The sequence below is a fragment of the Elephantulus edwardii genome, unplaced genomic scaffold (genome assembly GCF_000299155.1).
Source record: "Elephantulus edwardii isolate Elephantulus edwardi_28Jun2011 unplaced genomic scaffold, EleEdw1.0 scaffold00003, whole genome shotgun sequence".
NCBI classification, from domain to species: Eukaryota; Metazoa; Chordata; class Mammalia; order Macroscelidea; family Macroscelididae; genus Elephantulus; species Elephantulus edwardii.
In genome coordinates this window covers 6,215,422-6,226,728 of record NW_006399753.1, presented here as the reverse complement: position 1 = coordinate 6,226,728, position 11,307 = coordinate 6,215,422, and the positions used below count along the sequence as shown (strand labels likewise).

Genomic DNA, 11,307 nt, shown 5'->3' with positions numbered 1-11,307 from the left:
GCATCAACTCATCTACCTTGTTTATCCATTGCCCAACTTCCACACACATATTAAAAACAATAAAAATACCCAGCATGGGAAAATGTGGCATGTCACTATTTAACAGACCTTCAAGACCAAGGCTCATACAAGCCATTAACCTCTCAGTTGCCACACAAAACTTGGTAGTTAGAACCCACACAGAGATGCAGAAGACAAGACTGGCAGTCTTATTTCAAAGAATCACAGACTTGAAACCCTCTGGAGTAGTTCTACTCTGTTCACACAACACACACTTCAGCACAATTCGACACACACCTCAGTGTGTACACATGATGTCATCAAGTCAGCTACTTCTCTACCAACTAACAACAACAAACCCAATACAAAATAGATTGCCTTTTTTCGCATCAAAAAATCCATTATCTATCCTCGAATAGAAACTGCATTTTATAATCATTTGCCAGCTCATATACATTTATAAATGAAACCCAATTACCACTTTTTATTTTACTAGTTTATTTATGAAGCGATTACAGACACTTTTATCATAAATATTTGAGAATTCAACAGAAAAATTTCTACTGATTAGAAAAGATTCCATTTTGGTAAAAATATACACAATGATAGCCAAACTAAATAAAAGATACACTCTGTTATTAATACTTACGTGCATTTTTTAATTAATTTTCATGTACATTTACAGAGATTTTAGATTTCTATTCATTTGTTAACTGAATTTTTTAAAGTGCTTCTAGATTTTAATATTCCATATTCTTTAAATATTTACAGATATAATACACATGAAATTTTATTTGTTTTGAAGGCTTGTTGTTGTTTTGACAGCATGACTCACAGTGACCCTATAAACAAAAGGCCTGAAGCCTCTCTACAATTATCAACATTTATCCAAGTTCGTAGAGATTCTGCAGGCATGTTGTTTAGGAAGTGAATGCCACTCCTGACTCCAAACCTGCCATAGTATGTTATTGTTGTTGTGTGCTGTTATAAATAATTATTTTCGATAAAAAGGAGGCCTGGCCGACTAGTGTGTTAGTGTTGGGTTGCTAATCAAATGTGAACATTGAGAACACAACGTGGCAAATAGATGCTCCATGGGATAGAGATCTGTGGACAGTCCCCTCCATAAAGATTTATCACCTGGGAAACCTAGTGGGTTTGTTTGGCTTTCTATTTATATAAGCTTTTCACCACTTGCAGAGTCCAATAGTGCGATGCATGCCTAACCAAACTTTGTTCTTTTGGAGCAGTTCAAATCCATTCGTAGCTCTAAGAGAGACAGTCTCTTCCCGTCACAATTTACAGCCTCAGAAAGTCAGTGGAGAGCAGCTACAGGTTAAAAGCAACTCAGTGGCAGTTAGGTTTGATTTTGAGTGTCCACCAAAACTGTATGTCACTGTGTCGTCAATGATGGCATTGTATGCACAGTACACGTGATACAGGAAGCGATGCCACCAGTATTTCAGACACGAGCAGGCTCGTCCGTGGGGAGCAAACTTCAGCACAGCTTCCGTACTAAGCCGGGTGGGGAAGCAGGACAAGGTGGTATTCTTCTAGGGCAAATGGGCAGTGAAAACCTCATGACGAGCAGTGGACTATTGTCTGATAGAGCTCAGGAAGATGAGCCCCAACTTGGCAGACGTTAAAAATATAACCGGCCGCCTTCTACTCCCAGAAAACACCAAATGGTGGATGATGCCGGTGCAGCGGGAGGGCCTGGAGGCTCCGGGATGGGAGCCTGGGGCTGTTTCCGCAGCTTCAGTAGCGGTCTGTGGGGTCATGGCTGTGGCCTGGACGGGGCCTTGGAGCTCAAGGAGGCAAAGCCAAGGACAAGGATGGTTCCCCTTCACCAAACTTGGCCGTCTGGTCAAAGACATGAAGATCAAATCGTTGGAGGAGATTTCTCTCTTCTCACTGCCCATCAAGGAGTCTGAGATCATTGACTTCTTCCTGGGCATGCCCCTCAAGGATGAGGTATTAAAAGTCACGCCTGTGCAGAAGCAGACATGTGCTGGCCAGCAGACCAGGTCAAGGCCTTTGTCACTATCGGAGACTATAATGGCTGTGTTGGCTTGGGCATGAAGTGCTCCAAGGAGGTGGTTACTGCCATCTGTGGGGCCATTATCCTAGCCAAGCTCTCCATTGTCCCTATGCAGCGTGGCTACTGGGGGAACAAGATTGGCAAGCCTCACACCGTTCCCTGCAAGGTGACTGGGCGCTGTGGCTCTGTGTTGGTGTGTCTGATCCCTGCACCCCGAGGCACTGGAATTGTCTCAGCCCCTATGCCCAAGAAGCTGCTGCTGATGGCTGGAATTGATGACTGTTACACCTCAGCCAGGGGCTGCACAGCTACCCTGGGCAACTTTGCCAAGGCCACCTTTGATGCCATCTCCAAGACCTACAGTTATTTGACCTCAGATCTCTGGAAGGAGACTGTGTTCACCAAGTCTCCCTACCAGGAATTTACTGACCACCTTGTAAAGACTCACACCAGAGTCTCATGCAGAGGACTCAGGCTCTAGCTGTGGCCACCACATAGTAGATTTTTATATAACAAGTAAAGTGAATGAAGTTAAAAAAAATATGTTGTTGTTGTTATGTGCCATCAAGTCGCTTGTGACTCATAGCGACCCTATGTACAACAGCCCTAAACCCTGCTCTGTCCTGTGCCAATCGCACTGCCTCTGACACTCCCATTTCCTCTACAAGCACTGTCAGACTGAAAACTCACACTCACTGCTGTGAAGGTGGTTCTGACTGTGGCACCCTCCCTTCTGTTGCTGAGGTGGTAAATCTTAATGGGGGAGACTGTCCATCTTTATCCCAATGAGCCAATCGTGGATTCAAACAGCCAGGGTGTTTGGATAGCAGCCCATCAGGCTATAATTCATGGGAGCATGAACTCCCAGCCCCTTTTGGGTGCTTTTAGCTTTTTGATATCATATACAGCACTGCTCATATCCACTCAGTGGCAGTGGGTTTGGTTTATAGTCCCACACGGAACTTTTTATGTATATAACTTTCTCTTTCTTATTACTTTCTTTACTTAAATCCTCTAAAAAGGATTACTGTGACAACCATTGGTTTGACCTTGTACTGTCAGATAATTTTTAAAAGCGAATATGGTTCGCTAGAGTAACAGTAGCAAAAGCAGCCTCCAGTTATCAGGACCCAGTCTTCGATTTATTGCAAACAAATGTACTCGATGCTAAAACTAAACCCTGTCTGGTAGATTAGATTTTAAAACAAGCAAGCAAACAGTTGTTTGCATTTTGTATTTCTATTATTACTGACATCTTTTTAATTTTGTAGATCACTCTATCAGGGTAAAGAATGCAGTTTACGAGCCCAAATCCTAACCCCATTGCTGTCAGGTGGTACTGCCTCCTAGCAATCCAACTGGACAGAGGCGAACAGTGCAAGGTGGTCCCCATGGCTCCATCTGGAAGCGGACACCGTTCACCTTTATGGCAATGGCTACTGCGTCTCTCTCCCGTAGAACACGTGCTATTTCCAATTGCTGACCATTCCATTACCATTTAAGTGCTTTAACCACTGCATCATCAGGACTTCTTTAAGACACCAGACTATAAGTACCAGGAAGAAATCACTTGGCATTTCATTTGGAGATATTTTCTAAGTTAAATACGCGATTAATATGGCTTTTAAAATTATTTAAAAGATAAAAGATCACTTTACTTTTATGACACCAAATGTGGCCTTGTTTGGAAACCACTGACTATATATTCACACGCATGTGAGAGTTTATGCTTGTAATGGGTTGTAGCTGGGAGGAGCATCCTTCACCAATCTTCTTCATAACCTTCTTATGATTAAGAATTTGGGGCTGAAAAGAAATGTTGGTCACACTGAATGATGGTCACACTGGTCCAGTCATGCAGTTTCCGGATTTGTACTAAAGAGGCTTTGGCTTTTGGCTGAGCTTATGCCAGAGACAGCACATGTGCCTGCACTTCTAGATTCCACTTGTAAACCTGCGGTGTTAGCTAACCCTCACCACTCTTTGACTCATACTGAGAAGAAGTAAGTCTTACCAGGTAGAAAAATACCAAACCTACTGTCCAGAGTGGCTATCACACGTTATCAGGGAATGAAGGAACTGGAAGATAGAAAGATTCAATCACTTCCACCAATTCATACGATGGAAAAGTTTGGGGTTGAACCCATTAGTGCCCCTCCACAACACAGCTTTTTAATCCTGACACCATTTGCTAACGGATATAATTTTACCAAAACCAAATGCAAACCTAATTCTGCCATGAGTAGATTGAGAATCCAGTTCCTCACCCCTAAGTCAGTGAGGTTTGCCTCCCACTGACCGTGCTAGGTTAATGAGGTATAGCAGGTAAAGTCCTTAGTGCAGGGCTTGCTGTCATATAGGGACTTGTCACACCTTCGTGTCTTACTGGGATATAAAGACTCAAACAGGGAATCATTCCTATATTCTAATTCAGTTGCCTCTTTCCTTGCATTGAAAACTAATTTCAATCACAGTAAATTAATAGATTCAAAAGTGAATGAAAAAAATAATGAAATTTTATCCCATTAAATTCAGGTAATGTAATTATCTGAAATATGTAACAAGACAATTATATTTAAAATACTCAAAGATATTAAATCACAGAATCCATGGGGTAAATACAGGATGCCATGGGAGAAAAAATGAAAACATTCCAAAAGTATCCAAATTAAAATATTAGACTTGCAAAACTTTAGTCACTGAAATAATAGAAATAATAAGAACAGCTCTGGTGGCCTGGAGGGTGTGAAGTCATGCTGCTAACTCCAAGGAAAGCAGCTTGACTTCACCAGCAGCTCCATGGACGGATGAGGGACCATCTTCTGGGCGACTTCTCTGAGAACTCACTGGAGGGTCAGCTACTGGTCAATTTAACTTCATGACACACAGCAGCAATAAACGCACTACCACTCACAAAAATAACAAATAGTTGGGTGGAAGAATATCTTTGGAGTCATGAGCTGGCAGGTAGGTGTGAGGAAATCTGCAGAGTTCACTATGGCGAGTGGATGGGATGTGTGAGTCAGTGGAGGTGTTGACCATGGAATGAGGATCAATGAAAGTACAGAAATCTCTCAATGAGAACAATGGAAACAGTAATCATACATGCAGAAAAATTTCAATGATATCAACAATCACGAAGGTGAGACAGGACTGGGCAACATATGGTTTTGCTCTATGTACTTTCCAGAGACCACCCAACAACACGCTTCGGGAAGTCACTGTTGCTGTTGAGTGCCGTTGAGTAGCAGGTGACTCATAGCGACCCTATGAGCAAAAGTCCTCGAGACTTGTGTGACTTTCATCCTTTCTCCCAGTTCATAGGGTTTCTGGAGGCAAGCTATTTACAGAAGTGGATACCACTCCTGCTTCCAAGCTTGTTTCAACTGGGGGGCTCCACCCAACACTGTCCACCATGGGTAACCGTGATCACATTTGACACATCAGTGTCACAGGAAAGTCACTACTAGATGTTATTGTTGTTGCTAGGCGCTGTCCAATTGGCTGTTACTCATAGCGACCCTACATTCAACAGAACAAAGCCCTGCCGAATGCTGCGGCATCCTTACAACCTCTGCTGGGTTTAGTCCATTATTAGTCAGTGTCAATCCACTTCCTTGAGCGTCTTCTGCTCTTTTGCTGATCCTCCATTTTTAGCCAGCATGATGTTCTTCTGCAGAAACTGCTTCCTTCTTGCAACATGCTGAAGAATGTGAGGCAAAGCCTTCGCATCCTAGGTTCTGTAGGACTCTGCCAAATGTCAGGGTCTTTTCCACGTCTGAATGAATCTCACAGTCACAGGTTAGAAATGTCATTCCTTAGATAATCCACGCCGCATATTCTCCAGCTGCTCTGCCCCTCCCAAACTCTTAGGTCTTCAAGGCTCCAACACTCTCAAGAAAACCTGGACATTTCCTCTACGATCACTTCACCCTTGAGAAAATCTTCTTTAGAGGGCAGGTTAAAAAAGAGGCACTTTTTTCCACTTTGTTTATGTAACACCTACCGCAGTAGCCGATCCTAGTCTATACATATATCTTTGTGAATGAAAGCGAGGATAAGTGAATAATTAAATTCTATGTATAAACGAGCAAGAAGACATCTTCAAGTGTGGTTCTCTATGAAAATTAGCTTAGGTCTCTGTTAAATGTGATATTCTCTCCTGAATAAATGAACCTGAAAAAAAATGTGCCAATGTACCATACTGAATGTATCCTTTTTATATTAAACTGTAATAGATAAGGTGACCTCTAGTTTAAAAATGATACCTTAAAAGTGCAAAATGATGTACTTAAGATTTGCAACTTTAAAAAATGTCCTTATAATTACTGTCTTCACTATGAAACCACTGAGCCAGATTAAGTCTGACATTAACTGGAATTCTAACAAGACATTACCTACTGTGGTCATGAATAAAACCCAGAAACTTCAGCTCCTAAAATGCCAACAGGATAACACAATTCTTAATAACATAAGAGAACGCCAGAAATACCATTTAATTCTGTTGAGTGAAATTGTTTAAGAGACATTTAAAGCATGGGGAGGGTGGGAAATGAAAGGAAGAGGGAAGTTATGTTTCTGGGAGGGCTGGGCTGTGAATCTAGAAGTCATAGCCCATTGTGGTTTGCAGGTGTAAGATGATATTTTGTATAAATATTATATATTTTGATCGTAGTATAATGATTATAATTACGATAACATGGTACCAATTTGCAGCATTTTATGTAAATCATATGTGGTATGTGTATCCTTTTTTCCCCCCAAACCATGCAATTCTTCTTGTGCACACTGTTGTTTGTTATTGAGTTGAATAAGTGGCCCTCCAGCAGGTTTTCAGAGGTGTTTAATTGCACGAGGGGAGGTTGCTCATTTTTCTCCAGTACAGCAGCTGGTCGACTCAAACTGCATGATTTGGGGATGGCGGTCAAGCTCTTATGACTAGACCACCAAAGCTCCCTAAAGGTGGCCTAGTGGTAAGAATCTATGCTGCAATCCCAAAGGCTTGGGGTTTGAATCTATATGTTGTTATATTGAGAAAGATGGGCAAGCTCTTCCGGGGCAATTGACTGCCTCTGTCTTGATTCTGACTTGATGGTAATAATAATTCTATCTATCCTTTCTATCTATCTATCTATCTATCTATCTATCTATCTATCTATCTATCTATCTATCATCTATTATCTATCTCTCTATCTCCCTATCTCCATCCATCCATCCATCCATCCATCTATCCATCCATCCACCTACCTACCTACCTACCTGCCTACCTATCTACACACATTGTGGTTGAGTACATAGTCAGAGCTGGCCCATAGCTGACCCTCCAGCAGGTTCTCAGAGGCAGTGAATTGCTCGGGAGTTGACTGCCCATCTCTGGCTTCTGTATACGCACACCTGCATGTGCTTGCTGTTTCGATGAGCTTGTTATATGCACACCTGCGTGTGCTTGCTGTTCCGGTGAGCGTGTTATATGCACACCTGTGTGTGCTTGCTGTTTCGGTGAACATGTTATATGCACACCTGGGTGTGCTTGCTGTTCCAGTCAGCACGTTTAGGTGAAAATGCAGGTGTGCCCACACACTGGCATTTGGTGCGGTGTCTGATCCTGCCAGCAGAGTGTAGAACTTCCATTGGTGCGTGTATAAAGAATGAGATGCTCAGAAAAGTTGAGTTACACGTTTTTGCTGTTGAGTACAGCTGTGTCAGTCTGTATTCATGTTGACTCCACGTGACAGATAAGAAGGGCCCCAAAGGGAGAAGAATGGAGGCTTTGCATTTCGTGTTGGTGAAGAATGTGAAGTGTGACCTGACCGCCAGAGGAGCAAGCGAATCTCTTTAGAAGCGGAGCCAGAGTTCCCCTGAGAAGGCAGGATGGTGAGACTTCATTTTACACCTTCAGACTTCTTAGCGAGAGGAACCAGCCCTGCAGAGGGACGTCATGCTTGGAAACTGGAGGATCATTGAGCGAGAAGGCCCTCAATGAGGTAAATGGACACGATGACAACTGCCCTGGAATTAAGCACAGCAGAGGGTGCGAGCATGGCGAGATCAGGCAGGGCTGTCGTCTGCAGATCAGAGTGCGCAGCAGAAATGACGACAGGAAGGAATCCTACAGAAAGATAGGCCAGTGATTCAAGCAGTCGTAAGCTCAAGTTAGTTGTTCTGTCCAAGAAGGTCACTGTGAACTGGAATAAATCAATAGCAATAGTTTTTTTTACATCTTTACAGACAGCAGAGCACAGAGAATCTAGTAGATTTCCATTTTAGTTAAGAGTCAAGTGCTTAACTACTGAGCCACCAGGAAGTCTCAGCTCTAAGGGAGGCAACGGGTTCTTGCTGTGCTTCTGAGTCATGTGGACTCTGTGTGTATGGCACCTGGAGCATTGTGGGTTTCCTCCGAGTGGGATGGGGTCATGTAATTCAGGTTAAACTGAACTGTGATTGTCTGGTTACCTTCTTGGTCTGACAAAATATGAAACAAATACCATAAAGTGAAAGGATTCTCACCTTAAAAAGTGTTTACCCTGAGTAAGATTAAAACCTTGCAACTTGTAGGAATTAATATGTGGAGAAACAAATGAAATAATGTGGTAACAATTCGGTAAGCTCGGGCAAAACACAAAAACATTTTATCTTGTTGCTTAAAATATGTCAAAGGCATGTAGTAAGGAGATAATTAGTAATTTAAATGTAAATTGTGGTATATATTTCCCATCATCTGTAATTTGCAAAGAAGTGTTTATTTGAATATATTGGGATTTTTAGGCTTGCTTGTTAAAATGCTTAGTGGTGAAATGAGTGTATTGTCTTAAATAGGCTTCATTGCTGAAATGGACTACGTTTTGGATCTAAGTCACAGCGTCCCTTTACCCACCATGATAGAGCCCTGGGTGGAAAATTTATTTCCTCAGATATGTACACTTCTTTGACTATTTATAAAAACACCACCAATAATTTGCATTATTCTTCCATAATTATTTATTGACTTTACCTTCCTGTACATGTGTCTCATTCATATGCTATTTTTATGCACTGAACATACAATTAAGAGAAAAAAAATATTTTCTTGATGTCAACATGTTACATAAAAGTTAGGAAATATTCTGTTAATTAAAGAGTGTTCTATCTCACGTGATAAAGAACACTAAGAAGGAGTAAGAGGAGGAAAAGTTGGGTCTCTGAAACAGAATTGACTGTGAAGGTTGATTTAATGAGATAGTTGTGGTTAAGGAGGGGCAGTGATGAGGAAAGCATGCCAAGGATTATGAGAGACTTTGAAGGATATAGGTCTTACCTTTTAAGTGTTGGTAACACTGAAATCTTGGGATTAAGCTAAAGAAGTACATTAATTATCCAAGAAATTGTAAATAGGAAAGAATTTCAAAGGGTGTGACCAGAGAACTCCTTGGAGCCAAGGGTAATGAAGCTTCGTCCTTCATACTTTGGACAAGTAGCCAGGTGAGGCTATTTCTTAGAAATGACATCATGCTTGGAAAGATGGAAGGTCTTCAAAGGAGAAGTAAACTCCCAACAAGGTGGATTGACACTGTGACTTCAACAATGGGCTCTAGTGTCTCAGAGATGGGGAAGATGGCACAGATAGGGCAGGTGTCAGGATGGCTCTTCACAGGGTCACCATTAGTGGTACTCAGCTTGACGACACCTAACAACAACAACATTCCTTTAAAATATTCCAAAAAATGCTTGATAAGGTTCCGCCGTATTACTTTAGGGTCTCTGTGTAATGCTAATTAACTTATTAACCTACTGCTCTTATCTGAACAGAGCAAGGGAATACTGCATAGTTTAAAGTCAGGAAAAGTGTGTGTCTGGTTATAACCTTTACCCAAACCTATTTAGTCTGTATACTGAGGAAATAATTTGAGAAGCTGAACCAATCACTTAAAGAAGAACGTGACATCAGGTTGTCAACAATCTGCCTTATCTTATGCAGATGACACAAAGAGAAGACTTTAAGCACTTACTTACAATACGGGTCACAACTCATTATCAAGAAAACAAAACTATTCACCACTGTGCCAATAGGCAATATCGTGATAGAAGGAAAAAAGATTGATGCCGTTAGCTATTTCATCGTACTTGGCTCCGCAACCCACACCCATAGTAGTAGCAGTCAAGGAATCAAAATACATATTGCACAGGGGAAGTCAAATGTCATGGACCTGTCCAGAGTGCTAAGGAGCTCTTTGCCGAGATCTATGATCTTGTCAATTCCTTCCTGGGCATCTGAAAGATGGACAACAAATATAAAAGACTGAAGAAGAAATGATGCGTTTGGATTGTGGTTTTGGTGAAGAGCAGGACACATTACACCATAGACCGCCAAAAGAAAAGACAAATCTCCTTTGGAGAAAGTACAGCTAGGGCACTTCTTCGAGGTAAGGATGCTGAATCTTCTCACGTGTTTTGGGCACAATGTTAGAAGAGGGCAGGCCTTGGAAAAAGACATCATGCTGGGAAAGGTCACTGAAAGTGAAGAAGACCCTCAATAATATGAAATGACACAGTGACTACCACAGTGGGCTTGAACATGACAGAGATTGTAAGAATGGTGCACGACCGAACAAGGTCCAGATCTGTTATTCACAGTGTCACCATGAGTCATAGTTGTTTCAATACTACCTAACAACAACCACACACACCACCACCACCACCACCAACAAAACTATTGCTCTTCAAGTGATTCCCACTCATTAAACCTCTGTCTCGTTACAAATTTAAACCATTCTTATCAATGCTTCAATATTTGTTTAGATTTTGGCAACAAAATAAAAACAAACAAAAGTTGACCAACAAAGAACATAATTAACTTTCATCTTTCCTGATATGTGTCCTCTCTTGTAAGTTCTGAAAACAGATTATCCAAAATTAAGTATTAAAATTGATTAAGTGAGTAAAAAATGACTAGGATAAATTCCATAGTTATTTAAAAAAATCCAGGTCACACAATCTCATCATTTCCTTTAGGAAACAAAAAAAAATATAGAAAGGTGGCTGGATTTAATGAATACCATTATTACACTCAAACTTGGACCCACAGCTGACCCTCCAGTGGGGTTTTCGGAGGCTGTAGATCACACGGGGAGAGGTGGCCCATCTTTCTCCAGGGAGCTCCTGGTAGATCGAAATTGCCAGAGAGAAACAGCCTTTGGGTTGGCAGTGCAACTCCCTACAGAACTAGCCCAGAGAGAGAATTTTTGTTTCCGTGAAGTTAGGTGTGACAAGATTTTGAGACTCTTTATTGA

The 11,307-nt window shown here is 41.5% G+C and overlaps 1 pseudogene; it reads left to right on the top strand.

The window, feature by feature from the left end:
• Nucleotides 1-1,685: 1,685 nt before the first annotated feature.
• On the top strand, nt 1,686-2,183 carry LOC102872206 (annotated as a pseudogene).
• The last annotated feature ends 9,124 nt before the right edge of the window (nt 2,184-11,307 follow it).